We start from the raw sequence: 23222 nt of genomic DNA on the forward strand, positions 1-23222 counted from the left end.
GCATAAAGACCGATATTCTAGGCTTAGTGAGCTGAAATGTACTGGTATTCGGCATTTTGATATAGAAAATCATATGATTTACTATCCCAGGAATGACACAAATCAATCAAAAGAAATGGCTTGGCATTCATTGTCAAGAAGGGCATGAATAGATGTATCTTGATGTAAAATGTGATCTTTGACAAGATTATATATGTCTGCAATCAAGTCAATCAAATTAATAATACTAGTATTTAAATTTATGTACCAGCCACAAAAGCTAGTGATGCAGAAATTGAAGAATTCTACCAACATCTTCTGTCTAAAGTTGATCAAACATGCAATCAAGGTTCATTGATAATTATTGGGTATTGGAATGCAAAATTGGGAAACAAAGCGGAAGGAACAGTAGTTGGAAAATATAACTTTGTTGACAGAAATGAAACGATATTGCATGACAGAATTCTGCAAGACTAATGACTTCATTGCAAATACCTTTTTTCAACATACACTTCTCCAGATGCAATATTCAGAAATCAAATGGACTACAACTGTGGTAAGAGATAGTGGAGAAGCTCAATATCAGCAGCTAAAATGAGGCCAGGAGCTGACTATAGAAAAGGCTATCAATTGTTCATATGTAAGGTTCAAGCTGAAGCTTAAGAAAACAAAAACAAGTCTGAGCAAGGCAAAATACAAACTTGCGTCTATCCCACCTGAATTTCAAGAACATCTGAAGTACAGAGTTGATACACTGAACCCCGATGAGAGAAGACTTGATGAGCTGTGGGAGACCATCAAGAACATCGTAATGAGGAAAGCAAGACAGGAAAGAAAGAACAGATCAGAGTGGATGCTCTTAGTACTTACTTAAATCTGTATGCTGAGCAAATAATCAAAGAAGCTGAATTGTTTGAAGAACGCAGCATCAGGATTGGAGGAAGGCATTATACAGACGACATAACCCTGTTTGTGGAAAGTGAGGAGGGCTTGAAGTAGTTGTTGATGAAGATAAAGGATTGCAGCCTTTAAAATGGATTACAGTTCAATGTAAAGAAATGAAAATGAAGATTCTCACAACTGGACCAGAAGGTAACATCAAGCTGAACAGAGAAAAGATTGAAGTTATCAAGATTTCATCTTGCTTGGATCCATAATCTAGGTTCGTGGAAGCAGCAGTGAAGGGATGAAAACAAACAATGCATTGCATTGGGGAAATCAGCTGCACAAGATCTCTTGAAACTTTTGAAGAACAAGAATGTTACTTTGAGGACTAAGGTACACCTGACCCAAGCCATGGTATTTTCAAAAAATCATTTTATTAGGGGCTCATACAACTCTCATCACAATCCATACACACATTGTGTCAAGCACATTTGTACACTCATTGCCCTCATCATTCTCAAAACACCTGCTTTCTACTTGAGCCCTTGGTATCAGCTCATTTCCCCCTCCCTCCCAGCTCTCCCCCCAGAACCCTTGATAATTTATAAATTATTATTATTTTGTCATATCTTACAACATCTGACGTCTCCCCTCACTCACTTCTCCGACGTCCGTTCCCCAGGGAGGAGGTTATATGTAGATCCTTGTAATCTGTTCCCCCTTTCTCCCTCACCTTCCCTCCACCCTCAGTATCGCCACTCTCATCACTGGTCCTGAGGGGTTCATCTGTCCTGGATTCCCTGTATTTCCAGTTCCTATCTGTGCCAGTGTACATCCTAAAGTCCAGCCCAATATGTAAGGTAGAATTAGGATTATGATAGTGGGGGGTAGAAGCATTCAAGAACTAGAGGAAAATTATACATTTCATCATTGCTACACTGCACCCGGACTGGCTCGTCTCCTCCCCGCAGCCCTTCTGCAAGGGGATGTCCAATTTCCCACGGATGGGCCCTGGGTCCCCACTCCGCTCCCCCCCTCATTCACAGTGCTATGACTTTTTTTTTTTGTTTTTTGGTCTTTGATGCCTGATACCTGATCCTTTTGATGCCTTGTGATCTCACAGGCTGGTGTGCTTCTTCCATGTGGGCTTTGTTGCTTCTCAGCTAGATGACCCTGTTTATCTTCCAGCCTTTAAGACCCCAAACGCTATATCTTTTGGTAGCCGGGCACCATCAGCTTTCTTCACCACTTTTGCTTATGCAACTACTTTGTCCTCAGCAATCGAGTCAGGAGAGACTGGTGTGCTTCTTCCATGTGGGTTTTGTTGTTTCTCAGCTAGATGGCTGCTTGTTTATCTTCAGACCTTTGAGACTTCAGATGCTATATCTTTTGGTAGCCAGGCACCATCAGCTTTCTTCACCACATTTGCTTGTGCACCCATTGTCTTCAGCGATCGTGCCAGGAAGGTGAGCAACTCAGACTGCAGAATTGGTAGAACACAGTGTTCTTGTGTTGAGGGAGTACTTGAGCAAGGGCCCATTGTCCATCTGTTTTCTTAATACTAAACCTATATATGTACACAGATCTATTTCCCCCTCGTCGTATATAAGTATTTTTAGATCTGTATATGCCTGTATTTAAATCTCTATGACTACCCTTTGCCTCCTAGTTCTTTCCTCTATTTCTTTGTACTTTCCTTTTGTCCCACTACCATGTTCAGCCTTCATTTGGGTTTTAGGAATTCCTCTGGGTTACATTGCCCTTGATCCAGCCCTGCTAGACCTCTTACACCCTCCTTGCCACTGATTTTGGATCACTTGTTGTTCCCTTGTCCCTAGGTTTGTTAATACCCACTTCCTTTCCCCCGCCTCCCCAATACCCACGTCCCCACAGAACTATCATCCTGTTGTTCTCTCTTCTGGCTTGTTTATCCCGCCTATCCCTTCCAGGTAGACATGCTATGTACCATCACAAGACTGAGTACAACGAAGCAACAATAGAAAGTAAAACAATAGCTACAACAACAACACACACACAGATGTGTAAATAGTTCAGGGTCTATTTGTTGTCCTTTATGAGTGCTTTCCAGTCGAGTCTGATGGGGTACCATGCCCTGGCCACCGCATCTATCCCTGGGGACTTCATTGCTCTGCTCCCCTCCCCCACCCCCGTGCTCTGCTGCATGCACCCAGAGGCTGGCTTTGGCGTAGTGAGCTCATGGCGGGCACAATTCCCGCCGTGTGTCTCTAGTGTTGTCCCCAATGGTGCTATGGGCCAATGAGGAACACTGTCCCATGGTGAGGCCAGCCCTGTGGTCATCTATGCACATTGATGTTCTGAGCAGGAACATTATCCTTAGGGCTTGGTGAGCCAGGATGTGCTCCAATACTTTGGGGTTTATTTTCCCTTTCCCCCCTCGTTGGCTCCTGTGTGCTCTGATCAGACAGGTCCTTCTTCTTGAGCTGTAGCTTTAGTGCTATCCTTAGGGAAAGAAGGGCCATGGTATTTTCAATTGCTTCATATGCATGTGAAAGTTGAATGTTGAATAAGGAAGATGGAAGAAGAATCCATGTGTTTGAATTGTGGTAATGGCAAAGAATACTGAAAGTATCATGGACTGTCAAAAGAACAAACAGGTGTTAGAAGTACAGCCAGAGTGCTCCTTAGAGGCAAGGTTGATGAGACTTCTTGTCATGTACTTTGGATGTTGTCAGGAGAGACCAGTCTCTGGAGAGAAGAATGTCATTCCTTGGAAAGTGGAGGAGCAGCAAAAGAGAAGGCCCTTAACAAGATGGATTGACACAGTAACTACTACCTACAATAGGCTCAAGTATAGGAATAATTGTGACGATGGCTTGTACATGGGGTGGCTAGGAGCTGGAACTGACTCGACAGTACCTAACAAAAACATATACTGGGGAATTACTGCAACACCTGTGGTGGACCACTATGGGAGATCACAACACAATTGAGATAGGTCCTTCAGGGATTAGCTACTGAGTTAGGGCAATGGTGAATAATTGATACAAGGTTAAATAGTACTGACAATAAATAGGTATAAGAAAAGTTCAATAGTAATACAGACAATAATGTAGGTCCTACTTATGATCAAAATAAAATAGAACATCCACTGTGGATGATCATGATATCCAGTCACCAAACATTTACTACGTGCTCTGGAGTCCTTAGTGGTACAAACAATTAAGAAGTTGACAACCAACTGGCGATCTGCTTCTGAGAGGTCACAGCCATGAAAACCCTACAGAGCACGTCTGCTCTGCCCACCTGGGGTCATTGTCATGAGTCAGAATGGACTCAAAACTAAGAATAGCATTGTTCTAAACACAAATGAACGCATTAATTCTTCCCAGCAACCTTTTTCGCAACTGTGATTACTATCTCCGTATGACAAATAACAAACCCAAGGAACAGTGAGGCTAAACAAAACTTGCTCCCTACTAACTACTAAAGTTAAAATTCAAACCCAGTCAGTCTGGTCCTCTTAGCCAGTAACAGATGTCAGCCAGTCTAATTCTCTAACAGATGATCCAATAACTATGAAGACACACTATCTTCTGCTTGCACAGTTGAACTTTAAAGTTTTGTTTTTATTTTTAAATTTCATCTGTATGTAACAAAATCTGATGATCACAAAGAAGAATCTCCATCTTTATTCTCAACTTCATCTGTACTGTAAAATGGATCAAAACCATGCATTCCATTGGGCAAATCTGCTGCAAAAGATCATCTTTAAAGTATGCAAAAATGTCACTTTGCGGACTCGGGTGTTCCGGACCCCAGCCATGGCATTTTCAATCACCTCATAGGCTCATGAAAGTTAGACAAGGAATAAGGAAGACTAAAGAAGAATCAATACATTTGGATTAGGGTGTTCATGAAGAATACTGAATATGCTACTGATTGCCAGAAGAAGGAACACATTTCTCTCGCAAGAAATACAGCCAGAATACTCCTTAGAAGTAAGGTTGGTGAGACTTTATTTCAGAGACTTTGGGCATGTCCTCAGGAAGGAACAATGCTTGGTAAAGTAGAGGGTCAGTGAAAAAGAAGAGCCTCCATGAGAGGAATCGACAGAGAAGTATCATCAATGGGCTCAAACACAGCAATGATGGTGAGGCTGGGACAGGACTCAGCAGGGTTCTGTTGTGCATGGCTTTGGCCTGAGTTGCAATTGACTCTATAGCACCTTACCATCGAGACTCGATTTTTAGCACCCCCTCTACACACACACACACACACACACACACACACAGAGAGAGAGAGAGAGAGAGAGAGAGAGAGAGAGAGAGAAAACATCCCTTCTTATTTGCCCACTGTAATTATTCAGTATCATGGAAGTAAAACTATTCAGTATCATGGAAGATTATGTAGAAATGTTATTTTAAAAAGAAAACAGGTGTTTTGTTAGTGAGCCAAAATAGAATCGATACCCTATGAGGCACAATTATGATGTAATGAGACACTTGTTCAAAAGCATATTAGAGCATATGTTATTAAATGAATTGGTCTTTCAAGTAGGCCCCTGTGATGGGCAGCATTGATTCTAGCAGCCCTGTCATTTTCAGAGTATTTTTTTAATCATTTTATTAGGGGCTCATAATACGACTCTTATCACAATCCATACATACATCAATTGTATAAAGCACATTTGTACATTCATTGCCCTCGTCATTCTCAAAACATTTGCTCTCCACTTAAGCCCCCGGCATCAGGTCCTCATTTTTTCCCCTCCCTCCCTGTCCCCCCTCCCTCATGAGCCCTTGATAATTTATAAATTGTTTATTTTGTCATATCCTGCCCTGTCCGACATCTCCCCTTCACCCATTTTACCATCTGCTTTTGAAACCACCATAAGAGTTAAAGGCTACATAACATACTATCATGTAAATTTTAACTACTCTTAATTCCTCAATAAAAAGCAATACTCCCCAGAGCACAAGTACCCACTGTCTCCCTGTCATAGATGTGTCTCATAGGAGCTGTGCCTAGAGCTAAATGCCCGATCCGCACTCAATGATCGGACATCACTGAGGATCTTGGTTCCAATGTGCATGGTCTCCGGAAACATGCTGAGTAATTCGGCTTTAGCACATCTTGACCTCTTCTCTACATGCAATAAAACCAAAAGGAATCAAGTGAGAAGTTTAGAAATGCTGACAAAGGGGATGGGATGGTGGTGGCAGAAGGTTGTCTCCTAATTGTTGAAAAATGCAGAGCTTGATACCTCTTGATTCATCCTAATTTACAGGGACAGATTAACCTTGAAGTTCACAGAGATTAACGAGTCTAGTAGCCTGTCCACCAGGCATCCTGCCATAGTGGTTAAAGAAGGAGTGTCCAAAGGGAATGGCCAGGGATTGGTTTAATTAGAAGCCTTGGCTGTTCCAAAGAGAAACACTTGCCATGACCCAGACAGTAAAGGCAACGGTTATCTTCTTAACTTGGAGCAATCACCTATTATCTCAGCCATGACCACAAGCTGCCTGCCACCCAGTCCTACTGCCCAAGAGGTCAAGGGATTGAACACACACATCTCTAGAATTTAGCATTCTTGGACAGAGAAGAACATTTCATAGACATGGGAGAAATAATCTAGGAAAAGGACAGAAACAATGAAAAAGGCAAGGAGAACAAAAACAAATGTCAAAAGAACAGCAAAGAGAAGAAGAAATGCCAATACCATACCAATACAGAGAGGAAACCTACACAGATCAGTTGCATACCTTTTGAAGGAGCACCGGGTGCTCCCCCACCCACACCCCCGCACGGCTAAAAAGAATTCCCAAGTTCTATTGTCAACATAAGGAGGAAGAGATGTGCAGTAGAACTCATTGGAGTGGATGATGGGTATAAAGGTGACTATCCAAAAAAAGGGCCTCAGAAAGTTTTTGAAAAAAATCCAGTCTTTTAAGCCCATTTTCCATGTTTTTAAAAAGATTTATTAATCATTTTATTGGGAGTGGGCTCTTACAAATCTTATGACAATCCATTCAATTGTATTAAGCATACTTGTACATATGTTGCCGTCAACATTTCCAAAACATTTTCTTTCTACTTGAGCCCTTGGTATCAGCTCCTCTTTTTCCCCCTTCCCTCCCTCACCCTCCCATCCTTGTGAATCTTTGATCAATTATTTATTATTGTTATTTCTTGTTTTACACTGTCCGTCATCTCCCTTCACCCGCATTTCTTTTATTTGTCCCCCTGGGGAGTGGGCTATATATCCTGACTTGTGAAGGGTTCCTGCTTTTTCACCCTACCCCCCCCACAGCCATCCTCCTACCTTCATGATATCGATACTCCCACTACTGTTCCTGAGGGTTTTCTGTCCTGAATTCCATGTGTCGAGAGCTCTTATCTGTACCTAATTGTGTACTCCGTTCTAGCCAGATTTGTAAGGTAGAACTGGGTCATGGTAGTGGGGAGCAAGAAGGACTCAGGAACTGGAGGAAGGATGTGTGTTTCGTCAATGCTACATTGCACCCTGGTTGAACTGTCCCTTCCTTGTAATCCTTCTCTGGGGGGATATCCAATTGTCTAGAGATGGGCTTTGGGTCTCATTCCAACCTCCCTTATCCATATCGATACGATAATTTGTTTGGGGTCTTCTGATGCATGATACCTGGTTCTGTCGACAGCTCATGATCACACAGGCTGGTGTGTTTCTTCCATGTGGGCTTAGTTGCTTTCTGACTAGATGGCTGCTTGTTTAACATCAAGCCTTTAAGACTCCAGACCCTATATCTTTTGATAGCCGGGCACCATTCACTTTCTCCACTTTTGCTTATGCACCCATTTAATCTTCAGTGATTGTGTTGGGAAGGTGAGTATCAAAGAGTGCCAGGTTATTAGAAGAAGGTGTTCTTGTGTTTAGGGAGGCCTTGATTTAGAGGTCCTAAGTCCATCTGCTATTTTAATACTCAACCTATAAATGTATGTACATTGGCCTCTGTCCCTTTCACTATAAATTAATATATTTACATATATACATGCCTATAGTTATGCCTCTATAAATAACTTTTGGTTCCTATTTCTTTCCTCTATTTCCTTTCACTTTTCTCCTGTCCCACCATCATGCTCATCTACCATTCAGCTCTCAGTAATTCCTCTTGGATACACTGCATTTGATCAAACCCCACCAGGCCACCTCACCATCATTTTTAGTTCTCTTGTTGTATCCCTGAGGTTGTTCGCTACCCACTCTGTCCTCTCCCATGTCCCCTCTGGACCGCCGGTCCCATTGTTTCCTCCTTGGGACTGTGTGTCCTGCCTATCTTATATAGATAGACATAGGCCAAAAGAAAAGAAACTGATAGTTCCAGATCTGTCTGCTGACCCTTATGAGTTTTTTTCAATTGGGTCTGATGTGGTGCCAACCCCTGTCCCTTGGGGTTTTTCTGAAGCTCCCTGCTGTGTACAGTCAACAGGGTCATTCATGAGGTATAATATGAGGTATAACATCTTGAGAAAGATTTATCAAAGACATGGCCTCTACAAACATAACAATCTCTGAATCTTTAGTCACAATTATAAAAAACAAATAATTAGGAATAGAGAGGGCATCTATGAAAACCTTTAACTAACATCAGACTTAATGGTGAAAGATGAAATGTTTTCTAAGGGTGGAAACAAAACATGTTGTCTGTTCTTACCACATGGGTTAGACATCTTTTGGAGATCCTAGCAACTGCAATACAAAACAAACAAATCCATGCTAGAAGGAAGAAACCATATTTGCAGAAAACATGCTCACATACCTGGAAAACTTTAATAATACAAGAAAGCTACTCAAACTAAAAAGTAAAATTAGCAAGGTTGTTTGACATACCTCCATACTTTGGAAGTCCATGCCGTAAGACAGGGTAGAATTCCCCCTCCGGATTTCTGAAACTAACTCCTTATAGCAGTTAAAAGCCTCATCTTCCTCATGTGGAGGTTCTAGTGGTTTCAAACTGCTGACCTTGCGGTTAGCAGCCCAACATAAAACCACTATGCCACCAGGGCTCCTAGCAACTATCAATTCATTTTCAGCCAAGTTACCACTGTGGTTTGACTTATGTCCTCAAAAAAGGCACGCTGAAGTCCTAGACTTTAGGCCTCAAGAATGTGACCTTATTTGGAAACAAAGGTATTTGCAGATGCAATCAGGCTCTAATGACATCATACTGACTTAGGGTGTGCTTTAATCCACTGTCTGGGGTTTTTAACTACAGCGAAAGATGGTCTCACACACAGGGTCAGTGGCCACATGAAGAGGGAAACAGAAATTGGAGAGATGTCAAGGAATGCCAAGGTTTGCCAGTGACCACCAGAAGCTGGACAAGGTACATAAGGATTCTTCCCCAGAAAGTCCAGAGGGAGCCTGGCCCCCAAGTGATTTCAGACTTCTGACCTCCAAAAGTGTGAGAGAGGGCATTTCGGTTGTTTTCAGCCTCCCAGTTGGTGGCACTTTGTTATGGCAGCCCTAGGAAACTAACACAGGTACAAAGACATCTTATGGGAAAAGGAGAGTCTTTCTTTCCACAGGTGATACTGGGTAAAGTCCATATTCACAGGGACAAAGAAAAGATCCTTGCCCTTTACACTTCACACAAGATACAGAACTAACTTGAAATGGAACAAAGATGCACTCGTTTTCCATTTCTGTACAGCAAATTGCCAAAACTTGGCCACTGGAAGCAACACACATACACCTATCTCAGTTTCTGTGATCAGGAGGCCAAGCACAGCTTATTTGGGTTCTCAGAGACCAACAAGGTTGCAATCAAGGCACTGTCCAGGCTGCACTGTCGTCTGGGGCTGCTGCCCCAGGTTACCAGCTGCAGGGTTGAAGGCCTGGCATGTTGCTGGCTGAGGGCTGGAATCAGCCCCACTTTCCTGGCCACGTCAACTTCCTCAATAGGGCTACCCATTTCACCAAGCCAACAAGGCTAATCTCTGACTGCAAGGACGGTTCAATCCCTCCTTTAGGGTCTCTCAGCTGCTTCATTCAGGCCCACCCAGGATAATTGCCTTTTTAAAAAAGGCAATTTTTTAAAAGCGTGTTTGAAGGTATAGGTAAGTCACTCACTTTTTAGTGACTTACCTATACCTTCAAACACGCTTTTCCCACAGGTCTCACCCACACTCCAGGAAAGAGTGATTATGAAGGGTGTGAAAACCAGGGGCAGAAATTATGGAGCCTCCTCGGGGTCTATCTGCCACAACAGCAAAAACTGAGGGTTCTAGAAATTATTTGGCCTAACGCTTCCTTTTTGGGAAAAGGAAACAAAAAGCAAAACCCAACTCACCGCCAACGAGTCGACGCTGACTCACAGTGACCGAATAGGACAGGGTAGAACTGCCCTTGTGATTTTCCCAGACATAACTGTTAACAGGAGTAGCAAGCTCTTTCTCCCTTGCAAGTTAGCAGCCCCAATGCATAACCACTATGCCACCAAGGCTCCTCACAAATAGGGAGGTACTTAAAACCATTAGGGAGCTGCTTGTGGTAAACACAATTACCATGCAGCTTGGCAACATTACACTCTGTCTCACACGTGAGAAATAAAAATGTATGTCCACACAAAGACTTGTACGGACCAACAGTTTTATGCATGATGGCCCCAAAGTGGATCAATTAAAATGCTTGTCACCTAGCGAATGGACAGCCTACAGCCAGACAATGGGATTCTGCTCAAAGAAAGGAATGAACTGCTCCTACGTGACTGAACAGAGAAACATCAAGCAAAGGCAAAAGACCCAGAATACTGCAATAAAATGATCCTCAACAAAACCCAGACCCCATTCTCTGACCTGATGCAATTACCTTAGAAACTAATGAAGTAACCTAAAAAAATCTGTATATTTTAAAATAAAGTGACCAACAACTCCCAAGTGACTACAAATTAGAACATACTAGAGGTACATAAGAATGAAGCATTTTTGAAACATCCAACTTTTAAGCACAATAGGATACATACAGGGGTGGGGGATTAAGAGCGATTTCTGAGGTATGTTTGTACATGACAAGAGCAAGAGACAGAACAGTGTCTCTAGTAAGTGAGTTGCTTCATTTTACCTACACCAGGCAGACATCAGCAGAATTGAAAATTATAGACCAGTATCTCTAATGAATAACAGATGCCAAGGTCTTCAATAAAATACTAGCCAACAGAATTCAACTGAGCATCAAACAACAACAACAAAAACGCATCATGATCAAGTGGGATTCATACTATGAAAAGATGGTTTAATATTACAAGAACACAAAAACGTAATTCATCACATGAACAAAATTAAAGAGAACTATATGAGTATATCAATAGATGCAGAAAAGGCATTTGATAAATTCAACCTTCATTCCTAATAAAAACACTCAACAAAATAGGTATAGACAGAAACTTCTCAACACAATAAAATCTATGTTTGTGAAACCAATAGCCTGCATCTCATTGAATGGAAAGAAATTGAAATAATTTCCTCTTCGATGGGGAACAAGACAAGGTGTTCCTTTTATCACCACTTTTATTTAATATAGTTCTGGATGTTTTAGCTAGAGCCATGACATCAAAAAGAAATGAAAGGTATCCACATAGGCACAGAATAAAAATCTCTATTTGCAGATGAAATAATCCTATGTATAGAAGATCCCAAAGATTCAATTAAACCATTGCTCAAACTAATTGAAAAATTGGGTAGCATAGCAGGCTATAGGATCAACACACCGAAATCAATTGGATTCTTGTATATTAAGGATGACGATGCCAAAAATGTTATTAAAAGAATAATACAATTTACAACAACAATACAAAAGAGTAAATATTTAGGAATATATCATACCTGAGAAACATTAGATGTATACAAAAAAACCTATAAAATTCCAAAACTCAAGAAACTGAAACGGTATAGATAAAACACTATTAAAAAAAGAGGCCTTTCACTCTCAGACCTTACAAGTTACTATATAGCCACAGTAATTAAGACAGCCCGGTACTGATATAATGATATTATATACATACGAAGACCAATGGATTAGAATGGAAAGCCCAGGAATCCAACCAAGTAACTATAGGTATCCTAATTTTTATAAAGAAATAAAACACAATACATGGGCAAGAGACAGCCTTTGCTAGAAAAACTGAATCTCCACCTGCAAGGGAATTAAACTAATCCATACCTCACACCATGTACAAAAATAAACTCAAGACGGATCAAAGACCTAAGTCACAAGATTAGTTAGACCATCATTGAAAAAATAGGAACAAATTTAAGGACCCTAATAGAAGACATGAACAGACCATGAACATAATGAAAACTATCCATACTATAGAGACAAAATAAAGAACTAGAACCTACTGAAAACACAACATGTATGCACAACAAAAGACTTCATAAAAAAAAGTCAACAGAGAACCCACAGATTGGGCAAAAATATTCACTAGTAATACATGAGATAAAAGGCTTATCTCCAAAATCTATAGAAAACTACAACATCCCAACAAGAAAAACACAAATAACCCAATCAAATATTGGGCACAATACATGAATAGGCAATTTACTAAAGACAGCATACAGGCAGCTAACAACCATATTTAGAAATGGTCTTAAGCATTCATTAGCAATAAGAGAAATACAAATTAAAATAACAATGATATCCTCTCACACGGATACTTTTGGCAAAATTCAATAAAGAAAATAGCAAATGCTGGAGAGGATGCAGAGAGATAGGAATGCTTTTACACTGTTGGTGGGAATGTAGAATTGTGCAACAATTATGGAAATCAGTATGGCACTTCCTTAAACAAATCCAAATACCTTATGATCCAGCAATCTCTCTACTGGGTATATCCTCTAAAGATATTACGAATACAACACAAACAGACATATGTACACCTATGTTTATTGCAGCAATTTCCACAACAGCAAAAACATGGAAACAACCAAAATCCCCAACTATACAGGAATGAATAAACAAGCTCTGCTCTGGCATATTCACACTATGGAATTTTATGCATCAATAAAAATCAATGCGAACTCTCTTAAACACTGCAAGACATGGACAAAACTAGAGAACACTATGCCTAGCAAACTCAGTCAATCTTACAAAGATAAACATATTTAATAACATCATTGTTATTAAGAAAAAACCAAAAGGAAGAAATGTGGTTTATACACCAATAGACAAGATTTTGATGACTATGAAGAGGCCAGGGACAGGGGTGGGAACAGGGAGAGGGGAGGGATGGAGACTATAACACAAAAACAAAATTTAAATTGCTTCATGGAAAACACAATCACATACTCACCCGTACCCGCCCCCTCTCTCCAGATTCCTTGTCTCTCAGATCTAAATATTGGTCTGAGTGGCTAAAAAAGGAGGAAAAGTAAAACTGAAGTGGCTTGGAGTCTTCAATGACTTACAAATTCATTTCAAATATAAAAAAAATGAGCAGTGTCTATATCTATATAAAGCTTCTATCTGTATAAGGAAACTCACTCACTGCCACTGAGTGGATCACCACCCCTAGCGACCCTATAAGACAGAGTGGAACAGCCCCTGTGGATTTCAGAGACTGTAACTCTTTACAGGAGTAGTAAGCCTCGTCTTTCTCCCGTATAAGTTAAGGGAAGGAAGAACTACGCGTATGTATACCTAAGTGTGCACATGTGCATGCTTGTTCGAGTTTTCAAATGACAGAAAAATAAACCCACAGAACAATTAACCAAAAACTAGCCAAAGTGATTATTTATGAGTAGGAAACAGTGTGGGTAGCAAGAGACTGGGATGGCAGCGAGATTTCTGACTAAACATTGATTTATGAGCTTGAATTTAAAGTCAGATAAAATTGTAGCTCATTTTAAAAATTAAACCAACAAGAAAAACACTGAAAAAAGAGAGAAGCAACTAATTTCACTAACAAGTTGGTGGCATAATCACAATTGAGAAACCTTAGGGAGGGAGGGAGGGAAGGAAGGCAAAGCACAAGTAAATAATATGAGGGAGTACGGCCTCAAACCGTATGTGATGTGAGGGGCATAGTGCATTTGGAGTTAGTTCCACCAGGTCAGACTGTTAACCAAGCTTTCTATTTAGAGGTTCTGCAAAGATTGTGTAACAGTGCGTAACAAAAAAAATCCCTTATTTGTGGCAGACAGGGGTCTGGTTTTGCCACCATGACAATGCACCTGTTCACACAGTCATCTCAGTGGGCCAGTTTTTCGCAAAATGCAGCATGCCTCTCTTGCCCCACGCACCTGACTCACATGACCTCACTCCGGGAGACTTCATTTTGTTTCCAAGAATGAAGAGAGACATGTAAGGACAGTAATTTGATGACGTAGAAGAGGTGAAGAAAAAAATGAGGGAAGTGCTGTCAGCCATCCAAACAGATGAGTTTGAAAAATGTTTCCAAGAATGGAATCGCAGATTTGACAAATGTATTAAGTGTAATGGAGAGAACTTTGGTTGTCTTGTTAAAAAAAAAAATTAAATACATAGCTTTGAAAAAAATCCCAGTTCTTGGGGGGGTAACTCCTCGTATTAGGGTTTAGGTCTGAGAAGCACAGACATGGCAGGCAGAAATTGGCTGGCAGTTGAAAAAACCTTCCCAAGGAGCCCGGCTAGCAGAGGTTACACATTAGGCAGCTAATTACCAAGGTCAGTGGTTCAAACCCCCAGCCAATCAGCAAGAGAAAGATGAGGCTTTCCACTGCCATAGAGATGTAGATCAGACCACAGAAACCCTAGGGAGCAGTAGTACTCTTCCCTTTAGGGTCAAAATGAATCAGAAGCATGTCAGTGGCAGTTGGTTTTAAACATTTCCCACACCAGCGCAGGTGGCTCTGTGTGCCAGTTCAACTAAACAGTCAATCATGCACCAATGTTCAGAGAACAATAAGAGAATGATGATCCCCAAATCACTTCATAAAATCCAAGGAAACCAAACCAGTTGCACCTAGTTTAAGGTGACCAGACATCCCGCTTTTGGCGGGGCAGTCCTGATTTTTAACAATTTTTCCCGCGTCCTGTGGCATTTTAAAAAGGTCCCGCATTTTGGAAAGAATGCACAAGCTAGGGTATACGGTTTTCGGCTGCCATGTGGCTATTTCGCCAGGATGAGTTTTATCAATGGTGTCCCGCTTTACCAAGGTTAAAATCTGGTCACCTTAACCTAGTTGTCTTTGAGCAACTCCAATTCAGGGCATCGAGTGTGCCATAAAATAACTGTGCTCCATAGACTTTTCTTGGCTGAGTCTCCAGGGAACCCCTGTGTGGATTTGAACCTCCAATCTTTTGGTTAGTAGCCAAGCAAGTAACTCTTTGTGCTACCCAGATAAGGCCAGCAGAATCATGATCCAAAGATAAACAAAACAGCACAGGGAGGGGCATTCAACCAAAAGCCACTCACAAATGCAGATGGAAACGTGCTGAAGAAAATGTGGTCCAATCCAGCCCAGCTAGATGAGCAATTTCCGAAAAGGTGTTGTGATGTTGTTTGGTACAGTCGAATTGGTTCTGACTCAGCAACCCCTTGTGCAAGAGAAACCCTGCCCAGTCCTGAGCCATCCTCACAACTGCTGCTACGCTTGAGTCTACTATTGTAGCCAGGTCAATCCATCCCACTCATGGTCTTCCTTTTGTGTTTTGCAGCCCCTCTACTTCACCAAGCATGGTATTCCCCAAGGACTGGTCCCTCCTAATGGCATGGCCAAAGTACATGAGGCTTAATATTTAGTCTTGCATCTAAGGGGCATCCTGGATGTACTTCTTGCAAGGTTGGTTTGTTTGCTAAAATACCCCATCGTCTATAACGGTTTCCAAACACACTAAAAACAAACCCAACTCACTGCCATCAAGTCCGTTGTGACTCATAGGGACCCTATAGGACAGGATAGAACTGCCCCTGAGTTTCTGAGACTGCAAATCCTTCAGGAAGTAGAAAGCCTCATCTTTCTACCATGGAGTGACTGGTGGTTTCGAACTGCTGACCTTTTGGTTAGCAGCCCAAAGCATAACCCACTATGATCTTAGCAGGTTCAAGGAAGGGGGAAATGCCTATCTCCATAAAGGCAGAAAAGAAAGATGCTTTGACATCCATTTAGGGCCAACGCAATGAATTAAAAGTGTGCCTACACAGCGCCTAAAGTCAGCAGAATACTCAATGACAAGATTGAAAATGATGCTCCTTCTAAAAGTCTGAGCCCCACCCCATCCAGACCTACTGAATCAGAAACTCCAGGCAGGATGCCAGGGGCTTGTTTTTAACAACAATTAAAAAAACAAAAACAACCCTCCTTCAGGTGATTCTGATGCAGCTGGCTACTCAAAGTGTGAGCTATACCCCAACTGCCTCAACATCATCTGGATCCTTGTTGGAAATACTGGGCCCTTGTTGGAAATAGACACTCGGGCCCCACCCCAGACCTCCTGAGTCAGAGCCTGCATTTCAGCCAGGTGATTCATAGCACATAAAGGTGGAGGAGCACTTGTTTGTAGTAGTAAATCTCAACCCTGGCTACAAGGCAAAATCACTGGAAAAAAATGTTTTTAATTGTCTGAGCCACCTCCTCTGCCATGAGACCGTAAGCACTGAATGGTGCTCAGCTACTGAACATTTTGATAAAAGATTCTATAGAATCCTTATCAGAAGGGAGGAAACACAGAACAGAATTTCAAATTCTTATGGACTCCAGACTTTCTGCGAACTACGGGAGGGTAAACTCCCAAAACTACTGCTCTGTGATCATCTTTAACCGAAAAACCGAAATTATCCTCTGAAATCTTCTTAAAGCCAAATAATAGGTTGCCTTAACCAAATTGTGGGGGGGGGGGGAGGTCTGCCTTGAGCATCATGCTCTTTTAAGATTCATATGTGATCAAATTGACAACAGCAACTCGAAAGATTGGATAGGAAGTGAAGGGGGCAGTGAATTAGTGTTAATGGGGGAGGAACAACTTACACGAGAAGGGTGCCAATGGTTGCCCACCTCAAAGTCGGCCAGCACTGTCACTGAATTACTGATGCAGAAACTGTTCTGAATTGGTGTACTGCTGAACACCAGTACTGCTGAACGAGGGGGCTTCACAAAGTTTGTGGGAAAATTTCAGTATCTCTTAGTTCCATTTTGTCATGAACTTTTTGAAGCCCCCTCACTTCAAAAATGACAAAGTGAATGCATTCTTTTTTAAATGCAGATGTCTGGGTATCACTTTCAAAACCAGCTGCTGTGGCATCAACTCTGACTCCTGGCACGCCCTGCATGTCAGGGTAGAACTTTGCTCCACGGGGGTTTTCAGGGCTGGCTTTCCAGAAGTTCATCACCAGGCCTTTCTTTCAAGGCCCCACTTTTCAGTGAGCAGCACTTGGATTTCTGAGTCTCATCCTAACCACTTAAAGCACTCATTGTAGCGTCGATTCCAATTGAGGTTTCAGAGTAGAACTGCACTCTGTAAAGCATTCAAGACGGAGACCTTTCAGAACTACACACGCCAGGCCTTTCTTCTGAGGTGTCTCAGGGTGGTTTCAGACAGCTAATTTTGGACTTAGTAGTTGAATAAATCAGCATCCTTGTGGGTAGGACCCAGGCACTAGGTATTTGAGATTGGTTCTAGTGTGCAGCCAGTGGGGAAACACACAGGTCTGAAGTTGAGACCACAACCCCTTGCCCTCTGAAAAGCCAGAGAAGTAGGCGACACTGCCTGGGTTCTTTGAAGTTCCCCTCAAGAAAGAAGCTTGCGTTTCTCATAGATACCAATGGTGTCTTCTGAAGACAATTTGCAAAACTGAAACTGACACAAGTCCTGGGTAGCTAGTCACGAGAGTTGCAGGAAGCTGCCTGAAACTGAATATTTAGCATTGGCTGAGGCTGCAGACGGAAGAGGACAATCCGCCTGGGTTAGGATCCTGCTCCGTGGTGTGGGGGCGGGTGGGGGTGGGGGGACAGATTCTCTACCTCAAAGCAGTGTTGTGAGCATTAAGAGGAGATGTATGTAGAAGCGCTGGGTATGGGGTTTGGCACCGGTCACACTGAATATTAATGTAAGGTGTCACCGAGTTGGCCCGAAGACATCAGGTCTGATCAAGCCATCAGCAAAGCAAGGCACCAGGCCTCCTGGGGTCACTGAACACAGGAAATGGGCTGGTCCCAACAAGATGTGCTGTAAATGTAAAGCACACCTCAGATCCCAGTAACTTCTTGGGAGAAGGGGGAACGAACTCTCGAACCAGTCAAGATGTACCGCTTCAGAAACCCAATACAAGATCACTGGGAGAAGTGGAAAGCGAATGGAAGGCAGTGAGCTCAGGAGCTCACCAGTCAGTAACTGTTGCAGTGGTGCTGAAATGATATTTTGGATATGCTGGGTTAAGTAAAATACAATTCAAATTAATGTCACCAGTTTTACTCTTTTTTCATGTGGATACTGTACATTTGGGGGGGGGGGGAATTACACGTCTGGCTAGCATTGTTTCTATCAGCTTAGCTGTCTCAAAGCCAGGTTATTCTACTCATTGGACTGCTAACCACAGGTCAGCAGTTCAAACCCATCAGCCATTCATGGGGGGAAAAAATCAGCCTGTCTATTCCTGTAAAGACTGACAGCTGAGGAAACCCACAGGGGAGTGATTCGGTGGGTAGGCTGGGAACTGCTATTCTAACTCTGTGGTCTCTTTCATTTACATACCAATCATGGGGTCTTAACATGCAGTTTGGGATTCCAGAGGGCTGGGGTGGGGCCTGAGATTCCATAGGTCACCCAAGCTCACAGGTGAGGTTAATGGTCTGTGGCTGTAATTTTGAGGAGCAAGGCCATGTCCCTAACAGCTTGGTCTCGCAGCAAGAGGCCCAGAACTCCAAGTCCCCACAAGAACCTCCCAGTATGTGCAAGGAACCCCTCAGAGTCCACCCCCAAACCTTCAAACTCACTGTTAGCAAGTCGATTCAGACTCAGAGCAACGACCCTATAGAACAGAGTACAACTTCCCTGGTAGCTTTCCAAGACTAACTCTTTACTGGAGCAGAAAGCCTTATCTTTTTTCCACACAGGAAGCTTAAAATGAAATTTTGGCTGGGGTTTCTCATATCCTGCTTATCACATAACCAGTGTCAAGGGCAAGCCCACCTGGGGCCTCACTGAAACCAAGCACCAATCCTCCTTCCCCTACTTGTCTCCCAATGCCTGACCCACAAGAACTGGTATGTTTCACAGGAGGGCTAGGGGGCGATGCCTGCAGGTATGTTTCCTCAGCCAACTCTGGGCCTGCTGGAACAAACCCTCAAGCACATACTCAACCTCCTAAATCACCACAAAAGGGAGTTGATGGACTCTTGGGGCCATAAGGGAAATGAAGGCTGCCCTCTGCCCAATCCACCCTCCCTTCTTTCAATGCCCTACCTAAGCAGCCCATTCCATTGAAGTTGGGGAAAGTACTCCCCCCAGCCCTGGTGGCATTGGGCTATGCACTGAGCCGCTAACCACAAATGCGGAGGTCGGAACCCAACCAATTGCTCTGCAGAAGAAAGACAAGGCTGTCTGCTCCCATAAAGATTGAATGTCTCGGAACCCACAGAGGCAGTTAGACCCTGCCCTTCAGGATCATTATGAGTCGGCATGGACTTGATGGCAGTATCACACATAGTGCAAGGGCATGATTATCAACACCGAGCAATGATCACATGCTAGGGAAAGAACAGCACTGTGGGCTGTCAGGATTTATAGGCAAAAGGGTCAAAACAGAATCCGCATTGCAGACAAGTTACATTGACCTTTTTTCTGTCAACTCTTGTCCTTTAACTTCCCTCACCTCTTTATCATTCCAAGTAGACCAGCCATTAAATAAAAAAGCAAGCGAAATCAAGACAGAGGAAGGAAAGCAGGGTCAGACTGCACCCTCCCATCACTAGATACTCAGGCCTTTCCTCCTCATGTGCCCATGGACAGACAGGTAAAGCCTGAGATGTTTCATCTTGCCAATGGGGAGCGTGTTTTGTGGACATGCAATAAATGAACACAGTCAAACAAATTCGAAGAGCCTGTCTTGCCCAGTGTAAGCCATAGCCAGTTACACAAACGCTGACTGGGCATACCCCAGCCCATCAGGGATCGCATGCTAAGAAGGGGGACTCCTTATGGCAGGTACACTTTATTTCCTCCATGGCACTTCACTTTATTGTGCCTCATGGCTGTGGCACCTTTGAAAAACCGGAAGCTTCATGGCAACCCAGCAGCAAGCAAGTTTATCGGTATCCTTTTCTCAGCAGCATGTGCTCACTTCACATGCAAGGCATTCTCTCGGGATCTCAGGCTCTTCCATTACGCTTTCGGTACACTTCAGAGATGAAAGTCTAGCGTCGCCATGGCTTGTTTATGATCTGGGAGAGCAAAACAGCCGTGTGATTGGCTTGCTTGCCATCTATACCTTATGGGAGTGGCCTGGAAAGGAACCCGCATCACCTCTGAGGTGGGCCTGTGCGCATGGAAGGTGGGAAAATGATAGCAGGGCACACTCGTTATGGAGACATTTCAAGAGCTTGAGAAGCAAAATTGAGTACCAGAAAAGGGTGGCCAGGCACCCATCCTGTTTAAACACAGAAAACGGTATGGGCTGGCGAATAGACGTGGCCACAAGTGCTGGCATCTTACTGCGCAAGGAAGGAGAGTGGCCTGAGACCCTGTGCGAACAACCCCCATGCAGGGGTCGCCTTGCTCTCCTGTGACAGTTTTACCATTTTATGAATGAATAAAAATGAATAAAATGGAAACACATGCGGTGTATCAATGGCTCCCCATCCATTTGAGAGGTGCCTGCCTATTTCAGTGGTGATGGGAGAGGGACAGGACGGCTCCAGGGGTGACAGGCCAAGAACAGAGAGGACGGCTGCCCTTACACCAGTAATCATAAGAGTGTTACAGAGCTCCCCATAGGCTCGGATGCACATGGTTGAACTGCAGGCACTCGGCAGGGCAGGGGTGATAAGCTCTGTCTAACAGATGGTGACACTCCGGCCATTGTGGGAAAATGACTTGTACAAGTGTCTCAGACTTAACAAGGGCCAAATGGGGACTTGAACTTGGCTTCTGAAAACTAAGTGCAGGGAGCTTTTTCCCACCTCACAAAGATGCCCTCCCTGCCCACGCTCCTACTGGTTGAACAGAGTGTAAGCACTTACAGAAGAGCTACTTTTCGAAAGAGATACTGCCATACTCCTAATAAAAAAGTGGGGCGGGGAGATTCTCACTGTGGAAAAGCTACCCTCCAAGTACAGGGCAGCAACTGGATTTAACTCAACTCCCTCCAATTGGGTCTCCTGGAATACATATGCTTCCAAGATCAAAGAGTTTGTAGCAACAAGCAAAACAGGGTCTCCAGCAACCTCTCAGTCCAAAGGGTAAAGGGGATTAAGCACTGCAAGAACTGAGGGTACCATGACCAATGCCACACTGAGACTAAAAGCTCGTGTCAGCAGTGAAGTACAGAGAAATATACAGAGAATCAAGCTTACGGGCTTGCCAAGTGTATTGGGACACAGCTAGGCTAATTTTTTTAAGTGTGTATGATTCAAGTAGTCAGTAACAGTTCATTTTTCTTCAATGTCTACTATGTGCAGTATGCTGCTCTAAACTTGGATCCTGGATTCGACATTCAATGCTCTCAAACCTAGGAGGAGGCCAACTGTTTATTTTCCTCTCCCAGAAAGGGAAACTGAGGCGCAGAGCAGCTAAGCACTCGCCCAAGGTCACACAGCTCATGCTAGAGCCAGGATTCAGGTCCAAGTGGCCTGCCCAACTCAGAGTCCACACCTTGCAGTCAATGGCCCCCACTCCATCGATTCCTCCACCTCCACCCAATCTGCCAAAGTGGAATAATGAAGTGAGAAACTAGAAAATAAAGCAGAACTTCAAAGAGGTCAGAAACAGGGAAGAGAAATTACTAAAGACCAATGAAAACAACCTATTATTCCGTGATAAAATTGAATAGACTTTAGAAATAACAAGACACTCTGGCTTCTAAAATCCTTGGCCGGATGTTAAAAAGGTCGCCTCTTAAGCCTTGAAAAGTCTGTGCTTTTCTTCTTCTTCTGGAACCCTCAATAGGAGCACGGGTCACATGTGCTTTCAGTGGGGTTTCTAAAGCAACTACCCTTTGCTAATCCTCCTTTCATTTTGGACCAAAGAATACTGGGGTATTTGTGTGTGTGTGTGGCTTTAATCCTATTTCAGAACCTGTAAAAAATGTAAATACTTGCTTTGAAGTCTTTGAACATACAGAATGAGAACGCTGGGTACTAAAAAGACCAATCCTCATTGGAAGTCATCATTAATGCTATTTTATTAGCATGCTTGGTCTTAGAAAGTTGAGTGCTTCTGCACTTGAGCTAATTTCAAAATGAACTAGTTCCTTTACAAACCACACAACACCAAGATTGACAGGCCTCTGAGAGAAGAGGTTCACCGGGCAGAGACTGCCATGAAATCAACAAATACTGACCTCAAGCGAACCTCCTGCAGCTAGAGAACGAGACAGTAAGGGCTTTGAAGACCGCCTACCCAGGTGCTTGAAGTCATGTGTTGTTTGCATGGAAGCAGTTAAATGGTAACTCAAGTCAGGGCTGTACTGAACTGACCATCCAAAAGGCCATCTATGAAGAAATGATCACACACCATGGGCACTCCTAAGTTTAATCAATGAATGAAACCAATGACAACTTGATAAATGCAAGTGAAGGCTGGAAGGTAAGGAGACCACTTACCATATGTACTCGAGTATAAGCCACCCCGAATATCAGATGAGGCACCTAATTTTACACAAAAACTGCATTAAAAGTTTGCTGAAAAACTCAGCTTATACATGAGTATATACGGTATTTAACAGTCATTAAGAGAAGTGATCAGCCCCAATGAGGGTTATCCACTTTCAACCACCAGAGGAGGCTGCTACTGGAGGGGGCTTCACAGATCCTGAGGGGTAAGGGCCTAAACAGACACTGGAATTTCCCTACAAACTTTTTGAAGCCCCCTCCTACATTGGTGCTGGAGGTGGCACCCACTCACTGGCTGGATGGATGCTCCTTGGTGGGGGTGGGATCCCTTAAGGGTAGATTGGATTGTGTGAAACAGTCCTCAGAGTCAAATCGGAGGAACATGTGATCCTGTCCAATGTGTTTCCCATGAAGGTACACCACGTCTCTATAGTAACGAGTCTTGAGTGTCTTACTTTGCTGATAAACTGGTTTGGAAGGGTATGCAGAAGGTCTGGCTGCTGGAACCGTGAAGACTCCAACCCAAATGAGCTGTATTAAGAAAAACTCAGACTACACAGAAGGCCAAAGTAGCCCTTTCGGAACCTGGATTTGCC

The 23222-nt window shown here is 43.1% G+C and overlaps 1 protein-coding gene across 1 annotated transcript in view; it reads right to left on the reverse strand.

Annotated features, from left to right (window-relative positions):
* The window catches only part of MTM1 (myotubularin 1), a 122212-nt gene that overhangs the window by 98096 nt on the left and 894 nt on the right, over positions 1–23222 (reverse strand). The window lies entirely within an intron of this gene.

This window comes from Echinops telfairi, unplaced genomic scaffold, assembly GCF_000313985.2.
Source record: "Echinops telfairi isolate 266 unplaced genomic scaffold, ASM31398v2 ScPeMD7_7472;HRSCAF=8510, whole genome shotgun sequence".
Lineage (NCBI taxonomy): Eukaryota > Metazoa > Chordata > Mammalia > Afrosoricida > Tenrecidae > Echinops > Echinops telfairi.